Here is a 21752-nt window from a genome sequence, read left to right on the forward strand (position 1 = left end):
TTCCAACAACTGACATGAGTGTTCTTGGTCATATGTAACTAGGGGTTTATAGAACCACACGTTTGTGCCATCCAGCAATGAAAGCCAAAGATATCCACTTGTACCTTGCTTGTTGGTCCCAAATCAAAGGGGACATTCCACCACCATAACCACGCGCATTATAGTGAAGTGGTTAAAGTTCCCAAGAAGGACGTGGGTTTGAGTCCTACCTGTTTCATGAGTTGTAAAACATACTTTCAATACCAGGCTCTCGCAATACAATACAAAAAACAATTGCATGTCCTTCAAATAATGCATAGTTGTACATTACACAATAGCTGTACAAAGAACAATGGTAATGATACACTTTACTTAAAACCTCTTCCTAACTTTACTTCATTGTTATCACATACACATACAAGTTAAGAACATCAAGTATGATGCATAAAATGTGTGAACAATAGTCGACGTGTAAAGTACACCACGTTTTTTTCATATGCATGTGTGCATGTATTTTACACTTGCACATACGACGCCCATGCACACATGCACCCAAGTAGTCTGGAGAGGGGCGTCCCCTCTACGAATAGGCCATGCCCAAGTCCCTGGAAAAGCGACATCGATGAGGGTGAGATCTACACAACCAAAGCTTTAGGATACATGCTACATTCACCTATAGATCACTTAAGATGAACCACTACTTTAGCCTTCTAGGAGAAACAACTTCTAAGTATAGGTATGAGACTTTCATATGGTATGGAGCATAAGTGTTGTGCATACATATATGCATGTATGTTACTTTTTTTGCATCAAAGAGATCTACGACCTTTTTATGGGCATGCAAATTAGAAAGAGAATGTGAGATATGTTTTAAAGGAATTATGTGATTACAGAATAAGTATGCATGTAGTTGGTAATGCCTATAGTTATAACCGTTAGAACATGATTCCAAAAATACAAATTATATGTGTAAAAGGTGACCAAAATGAGCCATCCACTTGGAAAAAGCTATAAAACTAATGAATGATTCAAAATCCTATATATACTTGGGGTAGGTGTAAAGTAGGATTTAGGAGAACCTCAACCTAGCACCATAAATGCTATGAGTATGCTATTGTTCCTTAATCTAGATTTTAAAACTAATCCACTTAGTCACCTTCTAGAACATCAAAGGTAGAGGGGCTCACTTTATGTGGAGCTAAAAAATGGCTTCCATAGTATATATGTCTCCTAAGACAATGAAGTAAAGAGGAGTGGGCATAAGGAAACAACTTTCAATGTGTCATATATGAATGCCTTACAATTAAAGTTCAGATTCATTTAGCCTTATGACGGTATATCTTTTTGTCACTTTAGCGGACATGCAAATCTTATGATTTTCATCCAAGTGGTGACCAGCTATTGTACTTCATAGTTATATTCTTTGAGGGTGTGAATACCCTAACAGCTACGCATCTTTAAACTTTATTATTATTAGTATTATTACTTCAGGTGTGTGTATGTGTGTTTTTTGCTCTTTGTTTTTGTTTTGTTTTGTTTTGTTTTGTTTTGTGTGTGTGTGTGTGAATAGTTTACTTGTAGAGGTGGGGATTTACCTTCTTGGGTCCTTTAGGATCAAGGGTTTCTTGTGCAGTTTCTTGAAATATTTCCTATGATGAGAAAGGAAATAGAGTAGTGATTTAAGCAAGGAGCCACGGGCATTTGATTACATGCTATTGTCGATGATCTTTCAAATGTAACAAGCAGCCTTTTTTAAGGACCTCACTGCTTGGCAGCAGCCCTGATACACAAATGAGGAGTGTGGTTAGCACTTTTCGAATGTCGGATCTTTAGCCTTCAAGCGGACATTGATCTTCAATATTGACCTTACTACTTTTGAAAATGAAAATCACATTGGTGTATCTTCTAATTTCAATGATTCGGAGGTACGCGTTCCTAACTCTTCTTTAAATTTTGTTGCTAGAAACTTTTATAATTCTTTTAGAGAAAGACTTAAATTTTTAGCAAGGTCTAATTTGAATTCTTTACATAATTTTGGTGAAGGTCCTATTTGTTGGTCTAAGTTTAAATCTACATTAGTTAGTACACACTACACTAACAATCACTTAAAAGCTCTCAAACGTCTTCAGCGTTTAAAAAGTAAACATCTTAGCATAATCATCCTTTAAGCTCTATTCATACCTCTCAAGTGATTTATGTTATTTATAATATTTATGATAGTTTCTTAATGTATGTTGGTCAAATTTTTAGAACTTCTTTTATTCATTTCCAAGAGCACGTTAGAGAAGCTAGAAGAGTTTATAGTAAAAGCTCTTTGGTAAGTACCCATGACGGTTGTGATCTATTGCTCATCCATTAGGTGAATGTGTAGAGTTCTCTCTAGGAGGTGTGGTAGCCCATAACATTTTTGGCGTCGCTTTGGGAAAATGCCTTTGTTTCTTCCATCCTCTTTGAGTTTCAGCTCCCATTGCATAGGATTCATTATACCCTTTGCATTCTGGTAGTGCATTGTGTGGAAAATGAAGAGATAAGGTATGTGTGGTAGAAAAAAGATATGGTTTATGATGCTGTGTATGTTGTGGTGGAGTAGTTTAGGAAAGGATTCACTAGTTATTCTTGATAATTTTGATTTTCGCATCACTGAAAACACCAACGTGAAGGAGCAGGTTGGTTATGGTTTTCTTCCTTTTTCAAAAAATTCATAAAAATAAAAAACATAAAGGACCATTGATTGAGCCAGGAACTTGCATATCATTTCTTAGGAAAGGCACAATCTAATTTTCATCATTTGGATAAGTATTATGCACCCAAAATCACAGATTGCCGACGCAGGAAGTTTCTCATCTCACGAAATTGCAGCAGCGAAGTCGTTCATGCCGTGAACCATTTTTTACAGTTTCATGCCGCGAATCGCTCACGTAATCAGTGTGGCGTGATTATCATCGAAAATCACGGGATTACCTTCCAAAAATAGAAAACCCTATCCTGACATCTCTGACACGGTGCAATCCACCGAAATTTTGAGCACGTGAAAGTTTAGTAAACCGTTTCACGGCGTGAACCATTTTTGAAGCGGTTCACGGCGTGAAACACTTACTGTTTCACGACATGAAATATTTCCTTTAGATTCACGTGAAGGCCAAACCAACGGATAGACAATACTAAGGCTGTTGGCGTCGGCTAAGGAAAGTGACTTCGACTAAAAGAAGAAATTTAACCCTAAGGTGGAAAATTTTTAAGCACGTGAAAGTGCAGGAAAACCATTCACGACGTGAACCTTTTCCTGCAGTTTCACAACATGAAACATTTCCTGCAGTTTCATAGCTCCTGAACAGAGCGATAGAATTAGAAGTGAAATCAATTTCAGGGTATTAATAGCTTATCAAATCATATATACATGCACTTAAGATCTGGAAAACTCATCGGAGACGATCTTACGCCTGATGATAGTGCATCGAATCACCCAGGAACTTCCTACCAAATAAGTGTGGGATCAGGACTTTCCAAAGCACACACCTGAGTGTTTTGAGAAACCTGACCCGTTGAAACTAGTAGCGAAGAATCCATGGAAGAAGGATTGAGATACGCTGGATTTGGGGAAGAGGATAAACCACACTCCCCGACCAAGTCTAGTGGGATCATTGATATCGCCCGGAGATTTTTCGGTCTCCAAACCAATCATGATGAAGAAGCGCAATATGCGGGCATGGGTCCATTAACTAGTGCTGGACTTAGTCCAAGACAAGAAGTGCCATTCTAAATGTTGAATTCTAATCTGTTGAATACTGGCACCCTTGAATTAGACGAGATGTGGAAAGTGCGGCTAGGACGGGTCAAATCTTCTTCCCTACCACCGAGGAAGTGGAATTAGACCTCCAATGAAGTGAGACAGAACGACAACTTTGAGAATTGAGCTTAAGGAAACAAGAGCTTGATACTCATAGGACAAGAGAGAGCTGAGAGAAAGGAGATAGGAAGTGTTAACCCACTCCAACTACGAGGAAAGGAACCTGAAATAGTTACAGGTAGAAGTGAGGGAGAAATTTCGAACTTGGAACCCATCGACGAGGAATCCAGAACGGAGGAAGGGTTTACAACCAGGGAAGAAGAGGGTAACCTAGCTAACATGACAGTAGAAATAGAGGACCGACTCTATACCAAAAAGGATATTGAGCTAATGATAAATAACCCTACATTCCTACAAGACATGGAGCTCTTAATTACACAAAGACGCACAGAGGCGACTAATGGGGAATTCCACCAACGATGCGGTAACTAGACCATTCCATGAACCCGAGATACCTAGAAGAGCCAATACACGCAGGGGACGAGGTCTAGGAAGGGGGGGAGTAATTCCCCAAAGGCCTAGGAACCATCTAGCCATGGACCTTAATGTGGCCACAAGGGCAGACCTGTTAAATATGGCAGCAGCAGAGATGTGCCGGGGGATGGTCAGGGAACTAAGCTCTACTCTAGAACCCTGACCTTCCCAGATGAAACCCCATATCATTTCAAAACTTGTGCAAAAGTTCTATAGGGACAGGGATCCTATCCAACATGTAGAGATTTTTTAGTCCACATGTGAAACCTACGGACCGGTCAGTGATGTGACAATGATACATGCCTTCTCACTGACCTTAGAGGGAAAAGCTCATCAGTGGTTCCAAACCCTTATGCCTAAGGATAAGGTTAACTTTACAAGGTTAAAGAATATTTTTGTGCCCAGTTTTGCTCGTAGTGGTGACAGATGGAGCCCTGTGGCACATAGTTACATAACATCAAACAAAAGGAAGACGAGTCAATGAGAGACTATGTCTCTCGTCTGAAGCACTTAAATTCAAGGTGAAAACTTTAGGAAAGGTTGATAGATGATCAATTGTTGCCTTGTTCCCGGAGAGGGGGGTTAGTGTTAAAACCCTAAGATCTCTCTAGATAATTGTTATGCATAAACATGCATAAATCAGGCATAAACTCAACCACCCAACCACCCAAGGGATGCACACATGAATCATAAATGAAATACATCATACCTCTACCTTGATGTCCCATACCATCAAGAGGTATAACACAATCCAATAGCATGTAGTTATAGTGTGAAATGGTAGGTGAGTAGATATGGACCTCTACACAAGAGACCATAGCATAAGCCTCCAAGCCCCCAAGCCTCTCTTGAGTGAGCCCCATGTCCCTATTATATAGGAGGGCCCTCAAGCGACTCTTGACTTTCCATTTTCCATGTGTGACCCTTGGATGTCTGACCCTAACCTTAACCCTTAAGGTTAGTCCTAACCCATGCTCCACTAGAGCTTGTTCTAGTACATCATTAAAAAAGAAATTGAATTATTGGCGCCTTTCTAATGATAACTATCCAAAACACAATAAAGTTAGGGTAGAAAAATAACTCACCTAGATATATAAGTAACTAGGTATCCGAGTTGGAATATGTACAAGAGTACAAGAAATATACTCCAAAATTACGTGCAAAAAACGAAGGCAAATGCTACCTTCAAAGCACATGTAATTATTCAAAAGATCAAAAGATCCTTATAAAACCATGGATAAAAGCATAGAAGCTCCTTGAATCCATAAAGACCATAGTTGATCATAAAAATCAATGCATACTATCTAATGGACATTAATCATGCCAAAAGAAGCATTAAAATTGGTGGCCAACTCATCAATCCGGAGTATATGAACATTGTGTCATTCAAGCAAAACTCCAAAGTAAGCAAGTGAAACACATGTGTGTAGTACTCAATAAAAAACCCCTAGACACAAGTGATCTAGGCATAACCTGATGAGTCCATATAAAACTTGGAAAACATCCAATAAAAATCCACCAAAACAAACCAATCAACTAACCCATGATAGAATTTGTCTTAGGCTTAAGAAATTAAGCACAATCTACACTTAAATAAGTGCAAAATAAATTATCATGGAAAAGTGTCAAAGGTGAAACACACTTTGAACGCAAATTATAGCCATCAAAAGAAATTAAGGAACATGTCAAAAAAGAATGGCTAAATAATGGTAAAAAATCATGAATACATCGTTTAGAATTAATCCAAACATAAATATCCATTAATACGAGATATAATCGTATTAATAATATGTGAATAACTCGCATCTATCTAATGTCAGCACGAGAAAATGTACTTCAACATTAAATAATCCTCGAAAATATTAAATTCTTGAGAAATAAAATTATCATGATTTTTTCCTAATTTTTTCTAATTTTATAGGGCCTCAAAATATGATAATTTTGAATTCCACCAAACCTATCTTATGGTATTCCAAACCTATATTTTTTCAAAAAAAAATTAGCAATTAAATTTACCAAAATACCATTGATATTTTAAAAATACCAATTTTTTAGGATTTTTAAAAATAATATCTAGAATATTCCTAATTTTTATTGAGAATCCCATCGTTCACGAAATTTCCAATTCCGCTCAACAATTCTCAAATCCAATGAAAATTTTTTAATTTTAATGGATTTTTTAATTTTCTGGGTCAAAAAATATATTTTAAAGGAATTTGAATGGTCACGGACGCCCGAATGGACACACCACATGCCAAACACCAACCCCACATTTTCTCAAAATTTAAAATAAGCTTTGTCTAGTTTTCCACTAATTTTAAGAATTTTTAAAAAAAAATAAATTACCCCGAACGCATTTTAGAATACGAACGGTCAAAAAAATTTCAAAATTCCAACGGTTTTCTCGGAATACGGAAAGCCAAAAGTTTTGGGAAAATGAAAAGACAAAAAAAATCAGAATGTGAAAGGTCAAAGGTTTCCGGAATACGGAAGGTCAAAAGTTTTTCTGGAATTTGGAAAGCCAAAAGGTTTCGGAAAAATGGAAAGCCAAAGGTTTTCCGAAAGATGAATAGTCAAAAAGTTTCAAGAAGAAATTTTCAGAAATTTTTCAGATAATTTTTATCTCAAATTTCACATTTTCTGGCTTTTTCCAAGCTTTTTTTGAAAAAGATTTCAAAAGCTTTTTGTTTTAATAATAAAAATCTTTTTTAAAAAAATAAAAAAAATTAAATAAGCTTTAATTAAGCTTTTGGCCTTTTGATTTTTTTTGGGGGGGGGCGATTTTTCGCCGTGGCTGCAGTGCAGCCCCCCCTCCCGCCTGCGCGTAGAAAAGATGGGAGAGGAAAAAAAACAATTTCCTCTCCATCTCCATGTGTTTATGCATGCTTATGGTGTATGGTTTATAAGGATGGATTTTTACATATATTGCAAGACAATAGGAATTGATTGATATCAAACGCAACAAGATAGGAATTCATTCATACAATTGATTGATATCAAACGCAAGAGGATAGGAATTCAGTCATACAATTGATTGATATCATAAAAAAGAGAAAAAAGGAAAGAAAAGAAAAGAAAGAAGTTAATCTCCCACCTCGAAAGGGATCGGTTGGGTGGTTGTACGATGAAAGAGTTTCGAAGATGCGCAATGAATGAACACAGCTCACACACGATGCAAAATGACCACGAAAAAGAAGAAAATTTGATTTTATAACGTAACTATCAGATAGGGCGGCTATGTTTAATGAAGAATGCCATGTGTCACTGTATAATTGGCTATCGAAAATTTACCGTTTCATGGCATGAAACTCCTCAAAACTCTTTCACGACGTGAAACGCTAATAAACGGCGTGAACGGCTGTAGTGTGGTTCACGACGTGAACCATTTTTTCTACAATTTCATGTGGAGTGCCGACGAACGAATTTACTGTGCTCAAACAATCAATCATGCATATGATGATGCAGCATCGCTTACCTTATACCTTCTGTTATCACCATGAAAACCAAGGGTTCACCTGGGTACTTTTGGGTTGCTTGTAGTCGTTTTAGCATCGCTTACCTTATACCTTCTGTTATCACCATGAAAACCAAGGGTTCACCTGGGTACTTTTGGGTTGCTTGTAGTCGTTTAAGCTCTATGTGGGAGCTCTTTATTGTTCCTTCTACCCAAGTGAACAATTTGGTTGCTGTGTCTGGTTGTGGATGGCTTCCATTTGGAACTCCTTGCTTTTGTCTTCAGATTTCTTGTTCAATTTTGAAGTCAGAGTGGGTACTATTGTTGCCTTGGTCATTCTTAATTCAGTTGGTTGATTTCTCTTTCTCCTCCACACAAGAGTAGGTGTGGTGCTAGCTCGATCGGGAAGTTGATGTTGTAAGCCATCACATCTCTTTGGTTGGTGATTCGAACCGTTTGTGGTTTTGGCCATGGAATTGGGTTTGGGTACCCATATTTTGCTCCATTGCCTTGATAGTAGCCTTATGCTCGCAGTAGGTCCTTTCGGACCCATTGCTTATGAAATTCATGAGGCCTTTTCGAATGCTTGTTCTGCCACTTGGTAGGTGTTGGCAATAATAGACTTTTGAATTGTGTTTTCTCCTCAATCCTTACATTACTCATTGTTGTGAGCTTCCGATCTGGTTGACCTTAAGTTGATTCTTGAGCACCCATTTATGTGTACCCTTGTATGTTGGGTATTGTGTAGGCAAGCTCTCTGCAGAGTGGGTGCGGGTTTTGTTTTCTGAGGTGTTGTCTCTGCATTATTGCATTTGTTGGCATAGATCCAAGATCGTCCTAGGATCATCTCTTCCTCCATTGTACCTGCAGGCATCACAAACACCTTTCCGACCAAGGAATTATTACTGATGGAAATATTAACATCATTTAAATACCCCTCGGCCTTTGTGGTTGTCAGGTGCACACTACAAACTTGCACATCCGTGGGTTCAAGGTGTGGTTTTTCTAAGGCTACCCAAGTATCATATGAGATCAAGTTATGACTTGACCCTGTATCTATTAATGCAATACTTGTTGCAACGCCCTTAGCTATTGTGAGTCCCAACTTAAGTCGTGCTGGCTGAATGTTTAGATCCCCTTCGTCCACAAGGGTTACGGAAGCCATGTTGACATGTATCATGCCTTTTTGCATTTTACGGAAGTATCATATGAGATCAAGTTATGACTTGACCCTGTATCTATTAATGCAATACTTGTTACAATGCCCTTAGCTATTGTGAGTCAATAAAGAATTTGTTTGTGTGTATGTGGGCGTGTGTGATTTAGTTATAGATTTGTCTATTTTTGCAAGTTATTATTACTATTTTTTTTCTTAGGTGTCTTTATTAATCTTGAAAAAAAGTTTGTTTGTTTGTTTTTGGTGATTCTCTTCTTTCTTTTAAAATTATTTGTAAGTTCAAATTCATCTGGCCTTATGACGGTATGTATGTTCTTTATTGAGTATTGTCTATACAAGTGTTTGTGCATGCAAGTGTGTGTATTTAAATATGGATAGATGTATGAATGGAGAGAGAGAGAGAGAGAGAGAGAGAGAGAGAGAGAGAGAGAGAGAGAGAGTTATTATTATTATAAGTATTATCGTGTGTGCAAAGGCCAAATGGCCTACGAGACCTAAAAGTACACTATCAAACAATCTATAGGAAGAGTTTCCTAGTGTTACATCCTCACAAAACCACATCTTGATCCACTTTGATCTAGAAAACCAAACCTAATCATGCATACACATAGATTCCATATAGGAAAAGTCATTGCTTGACTCACTGTCAACCCGTAACCTGCTACTCTAGATCCATGGTTGAATTTTTATTTTTTATTTAGATAAAGTACCCACCATTGTTTGGTTCATTTAAAGTAAATTTTCATGTTTACAAGGAGCAACCATTAGTTTCAATAGATTTTCAAGTATACTTAAAAAATAAGAGAGATAGAATCATTATCTACATTGCATATCATGGTATCTTCTCTTTAAGTGGTAAGAATATATGTTCTTCTTATTAATAAACAAGTGAACAACCCACTTAAATCTACCTTAGATTATCTTCATGGAATCGTGTGTGTGTGTGTGTGTGTGTGTGTGTGTGTGTGTGTGTGTGCGTGCGCGCGTGCATGTATGTGTCTTCTTATTAATAAACAAGTGAACAACCCACTTAAATCTACCTTAGATCGTCTTCATGGAATCGTGTGTGTGTGTGTGTGTGTGTGTGTGTGTCTGCGTGCATGTATGTGTCTTCTTATTAATAAACAAGTGAACAACCCACTTAAATCTACCTTAGATTGTCTTCATGGAATCGTGTGTGTGTGTGTGTGTGTGTGTATGTGTGTGTGTGTGTCTGCGTACATGTATGTGTCTCCATGTGCATGTGTGCATACATGTGTGTGTGTGTGTGTGTGTGTGTGTGAGAGAGAGAGAGAGAGAGAGAGAGAGAGTTATATTAACATTTACAGAATGGAAAAAAAACCTATGAGATAATACATATCAAAAAGACCATATCAATCTTGAGCTAAATCTATGGTTTAGCAAAAGAAGAAGAAAAAACATCATATTAATTAACTAGTAGATCTTGATGCCAAGCATAAAATGCAATTATCTAGGTGTGTAGGTTTGTTGGTGTGTTTTAGTCAAAAACTTGGATCTATGAAGGATTGACATCTATAATTAATTAAGAAATTATTATAACACTTAAATTACATTAATAAGAATATAATATCACACTTAAATTACTCACTCTCTCTATTCTCCTCCTCTCTCTCTTTCTACCCTTCTCTTTGCTCTCGCTCCCTCTCTCTCTCCCCCTCTCTCTCACTCTTTCTATCCTTCTCTTTTGTAAGATTTCTCCCCAGCCCCTCAAGATGTCCAGTTTCTTCCCTTGTAATCAATCCCCTTTTCAGAATAATAAAAGATCTTGTTTCTACCTATTTTGGCCTAGAGAGAGAAAATGTTCTAAAGAGAGGTAACTATGTTTTTAGATATCTTTGAAAGGAAAAATATCATTTCTTATAAAACTAAATCCCCCCGAAATAGAAGTTTAAAAAGAATTTCCTAAGGTGCATTAGAAATAAATTATAATCTACTCAAAAGACATTAGCCTAAGGGTCCAGATTTTCTGAAAATTTTGGATTAAGGTTCTGAGGGACCAATTAGATTAATCCAAATGTAGGGAGAAGATAAATTGATGAAATAAAGAAAAACCCCCTAAAAATGAGTAAATACTCACATAAGATGAAGAGTGGACTAAGGACCAAAGAAAATAGTTAAAAAACTGATTTTTGACACCTCATAGTGGGGATTCCCCCTCATGAAGGAGGCACCTTTTTTCTCATCATTGCTCTCTATTTTAAATCAATAAAATGAGATATTTTATCTCTCCTCTCTCCTATTTCAAGCCTAGTTCCAAAAAGTAAGCTGAACTGACCCAAAAATGGTCAAAATTTGACCAAACTGATCTGGAAAATTCTAGAATCAGTTTGCTTGGTTTGAGGCTCACTTTTTCCTATAAATAGAAGCCTCCCCCCTTCGTAAACGCTTAATAGTGTTTATGCACTGTTACTCTACTCCTTCCCAGAGCCAAATACATTGAATTCACTTGATAATTCAATTGTTTTTGACTAAATCCTCTCCAAAAGAATTGGTGGCCACACTCTTGATCCAAACAAGAGCAGAACCCTCAATCCCTCAAAAAAAGGAAAGCTCACAAAACTCCATGTAAGCTAAAAATTCTACTTTTTAATTTTTAATCTATGGTTTTCTGATTTCTTTGCTTTTTTTAGTTGATTGAAGTGAATCTTGATGTCATGCCTTGATGAAAAGGCCACCCTCTTCTCTTCCTTAAGAATTCAGCCTTTCTTTATCCTAAAATGACTAACCAATAAATTGATTTAAACTTTTCTTATTGTTTACTCTCTTTAGAAAGTGAAAATTGAGTAGATTAGAGTACTTTACTTCAAATTGGGATTAATTTTAAATTGATATTAGAATGTAAAAATTGAGAAAAGGTCAGCCATACAAAGGAGGTTATGGCAAAAATTTTCTTAAATTTTGTGGAAAATAAAGTTTATCTTTATGTTATTCTAAAAGAGTAATTCCCACTGTTTGTGCATTCTAAAAGAAATATTTTTATTTACTCCATGTACATATTCACCTATGAATATGCATGGATATCATTGATATTAATTATTAAAATTAATTTCTATACATAAAAAGATGCATATTGAAATTTTTTTAATTATAAAAGTGTTGTTTTTATTGAATTTAAATTCTATGCATAGAAAGATGCATATTGGAAATTTTTATTATTATAAAAGTGTTATTTTTATTGAATTTAAATTCTATGCATAGAAAGATGCATATTAGAATTTTTTTAACTATAAAAGTGTTATTTTCATTGAATTAAATTTCTATGCATGGAAAGATGCATAAGAGCAAATTTTTTATTATAAAAGTGTGTTTTCATTGAATTCAATTTCTATGCATGGAAAGATGCATAATAGAAAATTTTTATTATAAAAGTGTTATTTTCATTGAATTCAATTTCTATGCATGGAAAGATGCATAATAGAAATTTTTTTATTATAAAGTGTTATTTTCATTGAATTCAATTTCTATGCATGGAAAGATGCATAATAGAAATTTTTTAATTATAAAAGTGTTATTTTTATTGAATTTACTTTCTATGCATAAAACGATGTATAAAGAAATTCTTTTTATTTTAAAAGAGTTATTCCTATTTTGTTTTTGCATAAAAGGATTTTTCTTTTATATAAAAGTGTTATTTCCATTGAAGTTGGATTTTATGCATAAAGAGTGTTTATATCAAAATTAGATTCTCCTTAATTTTATGTTTAAATTCTACGAGTAATTGATAAAGTGAATAAGTAAATACTCTGAGAGAGGAATTCCTATCGTTTTATATTCACTCGGATTGTAAAGAGAAAATTCAAGAAATCTATCAAAGTCAAAATATTCAGATGAATGATTAATTTATTCCTCATCAAAATTCGTGATTAAATTAGAAATCAGTTAAGTGAATATTCAATGAATGAAATTCAGTACAATAGTAACTGAAATATCATACCCCTTTTTGAGAAAAATAGATAAAGAAGAAGCTTATCAGACTCGTACCCTGAATCAGACTATGACCAAGACCAAACTCTTTCGTCAGTTTCGAGGAAAAAAGATATGACCAGTTCAGGAAAATACACTCAAATCTCCCACCAAATCTGAAACTACGTTAAGACCCTTCAAATTGATCTGAGGATCAAGGTTACGAAATTTGAGGAAAATACACTCATGAAATTTGAGAAATTCTATTTTGAAATTCAGTATTACAATTATGAAGTTTTGGGGATACTGATTTAAGATATACTCATTGTATTCAAAAGAAAATCAAACTGAAAATTTGCAGAGAAATCCTGTTTTCTTAAAGGATTGTCTTATGCCAGAATACTGGAGGGAGCATTTGGTATATGTGTTTTTCTAAGGGAAGTTCGGTTGCAAAGCTGGCGGGGAGTGTTCAAAGGACAGCTCACGCGGCAAAGCCTATCCAGGTCTTGACCAGCCTCGGTACGGTTAAAATGGTACGCTTCCAGTATGGACGAGGGCCGACGAAGCGGGCCCTGAGTGAAGTGCCAGGACACCTAAGGAGGATCCTGGAGGGTTTTGACCAGGCGATGCATGGGCTTGCGGTGCTTAGGACACCCATGCGTATGTCGTGGAAGATATCGTATGTCGTGGAAGATATGCGTATGTCGTGGGTGGAAGATATCGTATGATGGACCAATGATTATTGTATTCTGTTACTGGATCTCGTTTGCTGACCAGCTGGCCTCAACGAAGAGTCCAAAGTGATACTGGTTTTTTTAAGAAACAAGGATTGGATGGAAATTTTGAGTTATGACATCTGTAATCAATAACTATTTGTTAGTGGATTGTTTTATAAGTTAAAGTTTAAAGAGGAGTGTGTGCGTATCTGTATTCGAAAGCAAAAGGTAAGAAAGGCATTCAATTATGGGCGGGTGAGAAATTGTCTGGTTCTACCAATTCCAGTGGTTGGGTGGTGGCTAACCTATGGGCCGGATGGGGTTCTTTGTAAGACATGGTGCATATAAACAACATTTCAATTGTCAATGATATCATTTTGCAAAACCCCCCCATGCGTTGCTCTTGTCCTCTTTCTTTCTTTTTTCATATGAAAAATAAGATCATGACATAATCATAAACAATTGTTAAACCCAGTTGCTTGAATATTCACAAACAAATATGTTTATTGCACTAGAATGAAATCTTCATCAAGACACCCTCCATAATATCCTCTTCGGGATCAATACAAAAAATGTTCAATCCTAATTTTTGTGCTACCATAGCACAATCTCTATATCCTACATAAAGCTCTATTATCACTTGCCCTTTTTTTACATGACACTTCAATAAGATATCCCAAAAGTCATATTCATGCTGACATCCACTTGCAAAGAAAACATTTCTCTTAATTCCACAAAAACGTAACACCCCCTATTTTGGAGCACAAAAATGTTTGTTCCATACCTCACCATGTTATCCTATCTAGGCTTCTACCCCAGTGCATCATGTTGCAAGGATCAAAGACATAATCAGGTGAGAAAGGTTGTGTATGGTTTACTCCAACTATGCTCGTGAAGGTAGTAACGAGACGACGAGGGTATGTATCTACACAAGAGTATGAGATGATTTTTTGTAGCAAAAAGTGATGTTCAATGACAACCTCTATGGTTAGTGTTGCTCACCTCTTGTCCAAACTCCTTTCCAATCTGCGTTGTACATTGCACATTCACGAGGGTGTCTAAGGAGAAGCTAGATTGCTCAACCTGCACTATAATGGTTGCCACTTAATACATAGTACCGATAACAATAATAGAGCCATTGTCGTCTAGGATGGTCTGGTAAATCTGAAGCAATAAAGGCTCCTCTCCATCTATGTGGCATACATAAAAAAATGTAAGAATGACATATACACAACAACACTTAAGGTCTCGATGAAGGAGTTCAAATTGCATGACCTATCTTCAAAGGATCCCCAACAAATAACCTCAACTTTGTAGAATCATGTCTTGCCATACCATGTTGAGAAGAGTTACACATTAATTGTCATTTACAGGATATAAAAGACACACCTTTACAATCCTTTCACATGTGGTCACAATTGATTATTACACTTGTTAGCACACCGAGGATTCTATAATAGTAGAGGAATTAGCGATGTTCACTCGGAATGCCAAGGACTACTGTAGAGGCTATACGATAAGACACTCCTACAAAGTGTACATTTTGTAAAAGCATGCACCATACATATACATTACATTATTATTACCAAACAATGAGTAAAATCATACGTAGCAAATTCATTTAGATTAGGGTCAAAACACCCAGGCTAGGAGGATTATTATGTCACAATGGTGCATTTGGTGCTTCACCTCTTACAAGCTTATCTGGATCCATAACTTAATCATCTATGTTAGTATTTAAATAATGTAACAATAAAACCAATGAACCACAAGTAAAAGAGTGCCATGCCTGTGTTGCTGCATGACCCACTTCTTCAACTTTTGGGGTTACCTCGATCTTGCGATTGCTATCATCAGAATTGCTTTTGTCGTATTCTGATGTAGAGATATCAGAGTTGTCCTCTTCCTCTAATGCCTTTCCTTTTTTCTTTTCCTTTGTTGCATCCTTCTTTGGCACTTTTGTCCCTTCATCTCATCATCATCCTCTCCATCTTCATCATCCCCTTCATCTTTCATAAGACCTTTGCCCTTGCCTTGAAATTGTGATTGTAGGTTTCACAATAGAAATCACGATTCAAAAAGATATAAGAAACAATATTAAAAAAGAACTGAAATATCTAATTGTATAGTTCATACCATGGTTGATTGCTTCGATTTACAAGCTCGAGTATACATCTCTTTCTTGCTCTTGGGAAATTTGCCACTTGGAAAGTTAAGGAACAATGGGAATCTCTTGTATATCCCTGCATCCCAAAGGTCTCGAAGCGACTGTGTATACATAGTGCTCTCATGTTATGGATTACGCCAATCTTTTAAGATTGCAAGCACATCTGCAATATATCTCTCCACATGGCACTTACAAATCCATCTACACATTATTATTTCCATTCAGTTTACGAATATAAGAGCGCAATTAAGTAGTAAGTAAGCTTTGTAGAATGTTACGCACCTGAACATAGCATGCTTGGTAGCCTTGACGACGATAAGCTTTGTAGAATGTTACGCACCTGAACATAGCATGCTTGGTAGCCTTGACGACGACAACAAGGTTTGAAGCTACAATGTCTTGTTTCTTCAGGGATCCCACCATTTCCTCAAATAGCTTCCCAAAATATAGTCTCTTAAGACTGGCAAGGTCCTCTTGAAATGTATTTGGAAAAAATTATCTTGTACTTCTAATATTTTTGCAAGGACGGCCACACTCTGTGCTCCAATCTCATGCCATATAGCCTCTTCGAAGTCAATCCTTAAATAAACTTGAATTTGTTGCGTTGCCATTGAAATTGTTATTCAAACAAAATACAGTGCTTTGTATATATCAAGAAGAAAGGGAAAGTAGTTATTACTTACTTTTAGGGATTTATGCATTCAGCCTCTACGGACTCCCATCAATCAAAATATCTAAAATCTATACTTTTTGGTCATTTGGCAATGAGCTAGATGCCAAGCTGTATAGCCTATCCTTTGTCAAACAATTTGGTTTCTCGTCCCAATTAACTTGCACTAGTCGTCTACAACACAACACCAAAATTAAACCACAATATTAAAACCATAAAATGTCGTTGCCTACCAAATACACAAAGGGAAGAGTGTAGGCTTTCTTACTCAAAGAAACCTTCCCCTTGTGTAGGGTTTGCAATCACCACCAGCCGCCTTATAGCATGCCTCCACTTTCTTTCACCTTTATAAAATGCAGTTCTCCATTTCTCTTCGAACTCGTATGCAAGCAAGCTATCTACTAGGGGTTCAATATCGCATGTGGTTGTGAGGTACTCATCCTATTATTCACATGTTACAACATTAGTTGATAATATGTAAATGTTAATCATATATTGCAAGTGTCAGAAGATTCCTGATACAACATTCTTGAATGCTACCATCAGTGTGAATCTAATTAGTCCCAAATTTGTTTTAAAAAACTTAACACCATGTAGAAAAAGTAAGCAATTTAAGATGACTAACATTTACTAATCTCTTCCATCCATGTTGCAAGGCGATGATTGCCATCTCACACATAAAACATCTTGTTGCTCATAAATTCCCACTCCGTGCCTTTGATCACATTCTTGAACTCCTCGTTTCTCATTCGCCATATGTCATCCCATGTACTAATATCATGTTATGTCACTTCTATAACAGGATTATGGGATGAGAAGATAGAACAAATAAACCTGTATCAATTCGGTAATATAGCCATTTGTATAGAATTCCCTTTTTGCCAACTAAACTGCAGTCTTCTTGTAGAGGGGTTAGGCACAAGTATGCACAGAATAGGTGGCAAAGGAGTGGATTTTTGCACCTACAATGCATACACACACAGGTTGTTCTTGGGAGCCATACAAATACCTTATGTGAGATTTGGTAAAAAGTGGATAATAATTATCTTTATTTAGGATGTTCTGTAGGATTTCTAGTTGCAAATGAGTTGCATGTGTCACCATGAAGTGGTCTTTATTATCACCTTCTTTTTTAGTTCCCTCCTCCACCTCTCCTACTTACTTTGTTTCTTTCATGGATTTTGAAGAAGTACATTTTTTGAAAGAGCATGGTGGATTTCTTCGAGGAGGAGAATAATCTTCATCATCTTCTTGCACTAGTTTCCTCCTCTTCTTCGTACTTGTCACTTCTTGGCTTGCTTATGTGGCAGGTGTGCTCTTTAAGCGTTGTGCATGCTTTGGATGTGGGGTTTCCTTTGATGTGTTTGGATCAATCTAAACACATCAACATATACAAGACAAATTACTCAATCGCGTGCTATAAATTACTCTCAACAAAATCACAAAAAAAGAGCATAATTGCAAAGGTGGGAGAGAGATATAAAACCACTAACGCAATCATTTGCTACAAACAATTTTTAGAATCACCACTAAAAGAGAGCATAATTGCAAAAGCGCGAGAGATATAATAAGTCTTACGCAATTATTTTTTGGCCATACAATGATATAGCCTATGGTTTGATTTAATGTGATCATATCACCATCTTTTAGAGGAAAAGGAAGAGGTACTTCTTCCACTTTGACATCCTCAATCAACATGCCAATATGACCAACGAGCAAAGGAATTCCATGGACAGTATCCACAAAAGGGTTGACGTGCAAAACGGTCCCAGTAGCTACTTTGGTGCCATTGAACATTAAGAACACTTGTGTCCCTCGTTCAAGTTGAGAAGGCACCATGTAAACAAGAGGAGCTCGAAAGGAGATTGGAAGAGGAGAGAAAGAGACCAAACAAATAGAATGAAAAAAAAGAAGAAAGAAACTAGGGAGATATAAACAAAAGAAGAAAAGATCTAAATAGAAAGAAAGCTATAAATAGAGAGAAAGCTTAAATAGAGAAAGAGCTAAAAATAGAGAGAAAAAATATAAAGAAAATAAAGTTTAGGGTTTGAAAAATTTTAGAGTTTGAGAAAAAGAATGAACAAAAAGAAAGAGAGGTGTTGGAGAGAGAGAGAGAGAGAGAGAGAGAGAGGCATGGGCACGGGCACGAGAATGAGAGAGAGAGAGAGAGAGAGAGAGAGAGAGAGAGAGAGGGGGGGGCATTGGCCTTAAGTGAGGGGAGGGCCCCCTTACTAAAAGCGATGTAGAGAGAGAGAGAGAGGAGTTAAATGAGGGGAGGGCCCGCTCACTAAGGGCGACAATTTGAGATATTTAAAAGAGAAACTCAAGGAGAAGATGATAAAAATGGGTTGAGAGCCAAGAGAACCTACTCTAATACCAATTGTTGGAGTGGAGATAAAGTTAGCAACACACACACATATACGCAACAAGCAAGTAGAGATAGAGAGAAGGACAACACTCAAAATAGATTGATAAGAATGAGCGAAGTATAAGTGAAGTGACATGATGAGGTCAGGTACACACATAAGAGTGTGTACACATGCTTGAGGAAAAAACCTCCTAAGGTGGGAAAAAGTATCTCGACCCATAATTAGCCTACGTCCATGGCTACATCACATGTTTAGAAGCTTACTTGGAGTGAAGAATATGGAGTTGAGATTGAGAGGGAGTGTTTAGATATCAAGCTCAACTAGTGTGTATATGGATTACATGCTAGGATGTATGCCAAGATGACATCTCCACATAGCACAATTGGTGATATTATGGTTAATGTGCCACCAGCAGTGGTCTATATGTTGTATGATAGCCACTTTAGTTTAGTAAAGTTATGGAATAGTTATAGTACCAACTCATATAGTGGGGTTCACACAATGGACCTTATATGTTGTTTTAGGGTAGACTACTTTTCCTTATAGTAATCTTATCTTCATGCTATGGTTATAGAGAAGTGAAGAAGATAGAAGAAAATTTAGCCATCCATCTCTCTCTTGTGTGATTGTCTAATCTTATGTGTGAGTGTGAAGAAAATTTCTTCCAAGGAGCTTAAGCTCACCCTCTTATTTGTGAGAATGTAAAGAAGATTTATTGTATAAGGATCTTAAGCTCACCATCTTGTGAGAATGTAAAGAAGATTTATTGTATAAGGAGCTTAAGCTCACTATCTTGTGTGTGGGTGTAAAGAAGATTTCTTGCAAAGGAGCTTAAGCTCACCCTCTCCCCTGCATTCTTCTTAACACTTCATCACATAATATGTGCCCACATCACATTGAATTTATTTTTTCTAGGATTAACCTTCTTAAAAGAGTTCATAAAATCCAACCCCCACTTCATCACATAATCTGTGCTCACCACCACATTGCATTAATTTTTTCTAGGATTAATCTTCTTAAAAGAGCTCATAAATTCTAATCCCACTTCATGGAATTATTCAAAAGCTTGAATTGGATGTAATGGCATTATGTCACTTGGTATAATCTTTGGTACTAGTGGTCACACTTATTGTAGAAGTTCAAGGCATCTTCATGGATGATGCTCCACCATAACCCTCCTTTGCAGCACATGCCTTGAAATTTGCTTGGCTCTAGTGACCGTATACATTGAGCCTTGCTACTAAGGATCATTCCTTGCCTAATACACACCTTTAGATTAACACCTCTAGAGTAGCATGTCTACTTTGAGATAGTAGAGCACTATGGCACTATGACTTTAGCGTAATAACTCCCCAATAATGGATAGGTATACCTATATGACTTGAGCTTGGTAACTCCCCAATAATGGATAGGCATACCTCTATGATTTATCTTGGCAACTCCCTAATGGATGGGTATACCTCTATGACTTTAGCTTGGTAACTTGGATAGGTGTTCCATTACCTCCTACCACTTGGAGTCCATTTTCCCCACTACTACAATAGCTTGGCATCAAAAAGTTGGTTTTAATACTTGTTTTTCTTTTAGGTTTGATGAGATTGATGGAGAGAAGTAGTCTACTCCAAAATGGGCTTTCTTGAGTTTATAAAGTAGAACATCCATCTCATCAACTACCCTTGAACCACCACCATATTGATCATATGTAGTAATGTTTAATGATCTATACAGAACAAGAAGAAATTTCATCATAGGTCGTGCCTAAACTTATCCACACTATATACCATTATGAGCGCTTTTCTCACTTTTGGTCATGTATGACTTATTAGCTACCAAGAACCTCCTATTAGTAAAATACATTAGAAATTCTACATTCCTCTTGGGCTATGCTATGATAATTCCTAAACTTAGCCCCATCTTGGCTCCCTCAAAATAGGATCATCTATAGCTAACTCCTTAAAGGTTTGGAAGGCTTCTTTGTTGGCTAGTCCCCATAAGAAATTTAGATCTTGCTTTGTTAGCTCAAACACATGTAGCTATCTTGGAAAAATTATGTATAAATGTTATGTATAAACTTACATATCCAACATATGATCTCAATTGTGTTAGGCCAGTAGGAGCAATCATGTTATGAATTACCTTTTTCAAGGTTATACAAATACCCTTTTGTGAAACAATATGCCCCAACAACTTGCCTTTGTGAAATGATATTCCCCAACAACTCGCCTTTGTATATATAAAAATACATATTTGAAAGGATTTAAGGGAAATTTTCATATCTTGGCACCTCTAGAAAATCGTTTATCATTCATAAACATCACATAAGGTAAGGAAGCTCAATGCCCATACCATTTAAGAACTCATTTCCCTTATCATTCATAAACACCACACAAGATGAGGAAGTGGGGTTTATCTTAGAAGCCCACCAGTAACGCATGGCTATTTTTTATAGTGATTGTGCCTAAGAAGAACAAGAAGGCATGAAAGTGGAACTTCAACTTGTAATGTCACAAAATCTTTGTAATAGAAAGTTCTGACACAAATTTCTAATGTTTTCAAATTTGACCTGCCCTCTTCTTTGCCTCCGTGCAAAAATGTGAAGCATCAATAGACCTTTGTACCGTATGAGTTTGGTCGAGGAGAATGAGTTGTTGAAGGCAATTGAGGAGTACCTAGCGAAAGAAATCATTCACCTAAGTTTCTCACCGTTTGCTTCTCCAGTTGCTCGTTAAGAAGAAAGATGGTTCTTATTGAATGTGTATAGATTATAGAGCCTTAAATAAACTTACTATAAAACATTGATATCCAATGCCAAGGATCGATGATTTGATAGATGCTCTAAGTGGAGATAAAGTCTTTAGTAAGATAGATTTAAAAAGTGGAGATAAAGTCTTTAGTAAGATAGATTTAAAAAGTGGATATCATCAGATTCATATTAAAGATGAAGATGTATCTAAGACTACGTTTTGTACTCGTGT

Source organism: Cibotium barometz, chromosome 31 (assembly GCF_041138505.1).
Source record: "Cibotium barometz isolate CiBa-2024 chromosome 31, ASM4113850v1, whole genome shotgun sequence".
Lineage (NCBI taxonomy): Eukaryota > Viridiplantae > Streptophyta > Polypodiopsida > Cyatheales > Cibotiaceae > Cibotium > Cibotium barometz.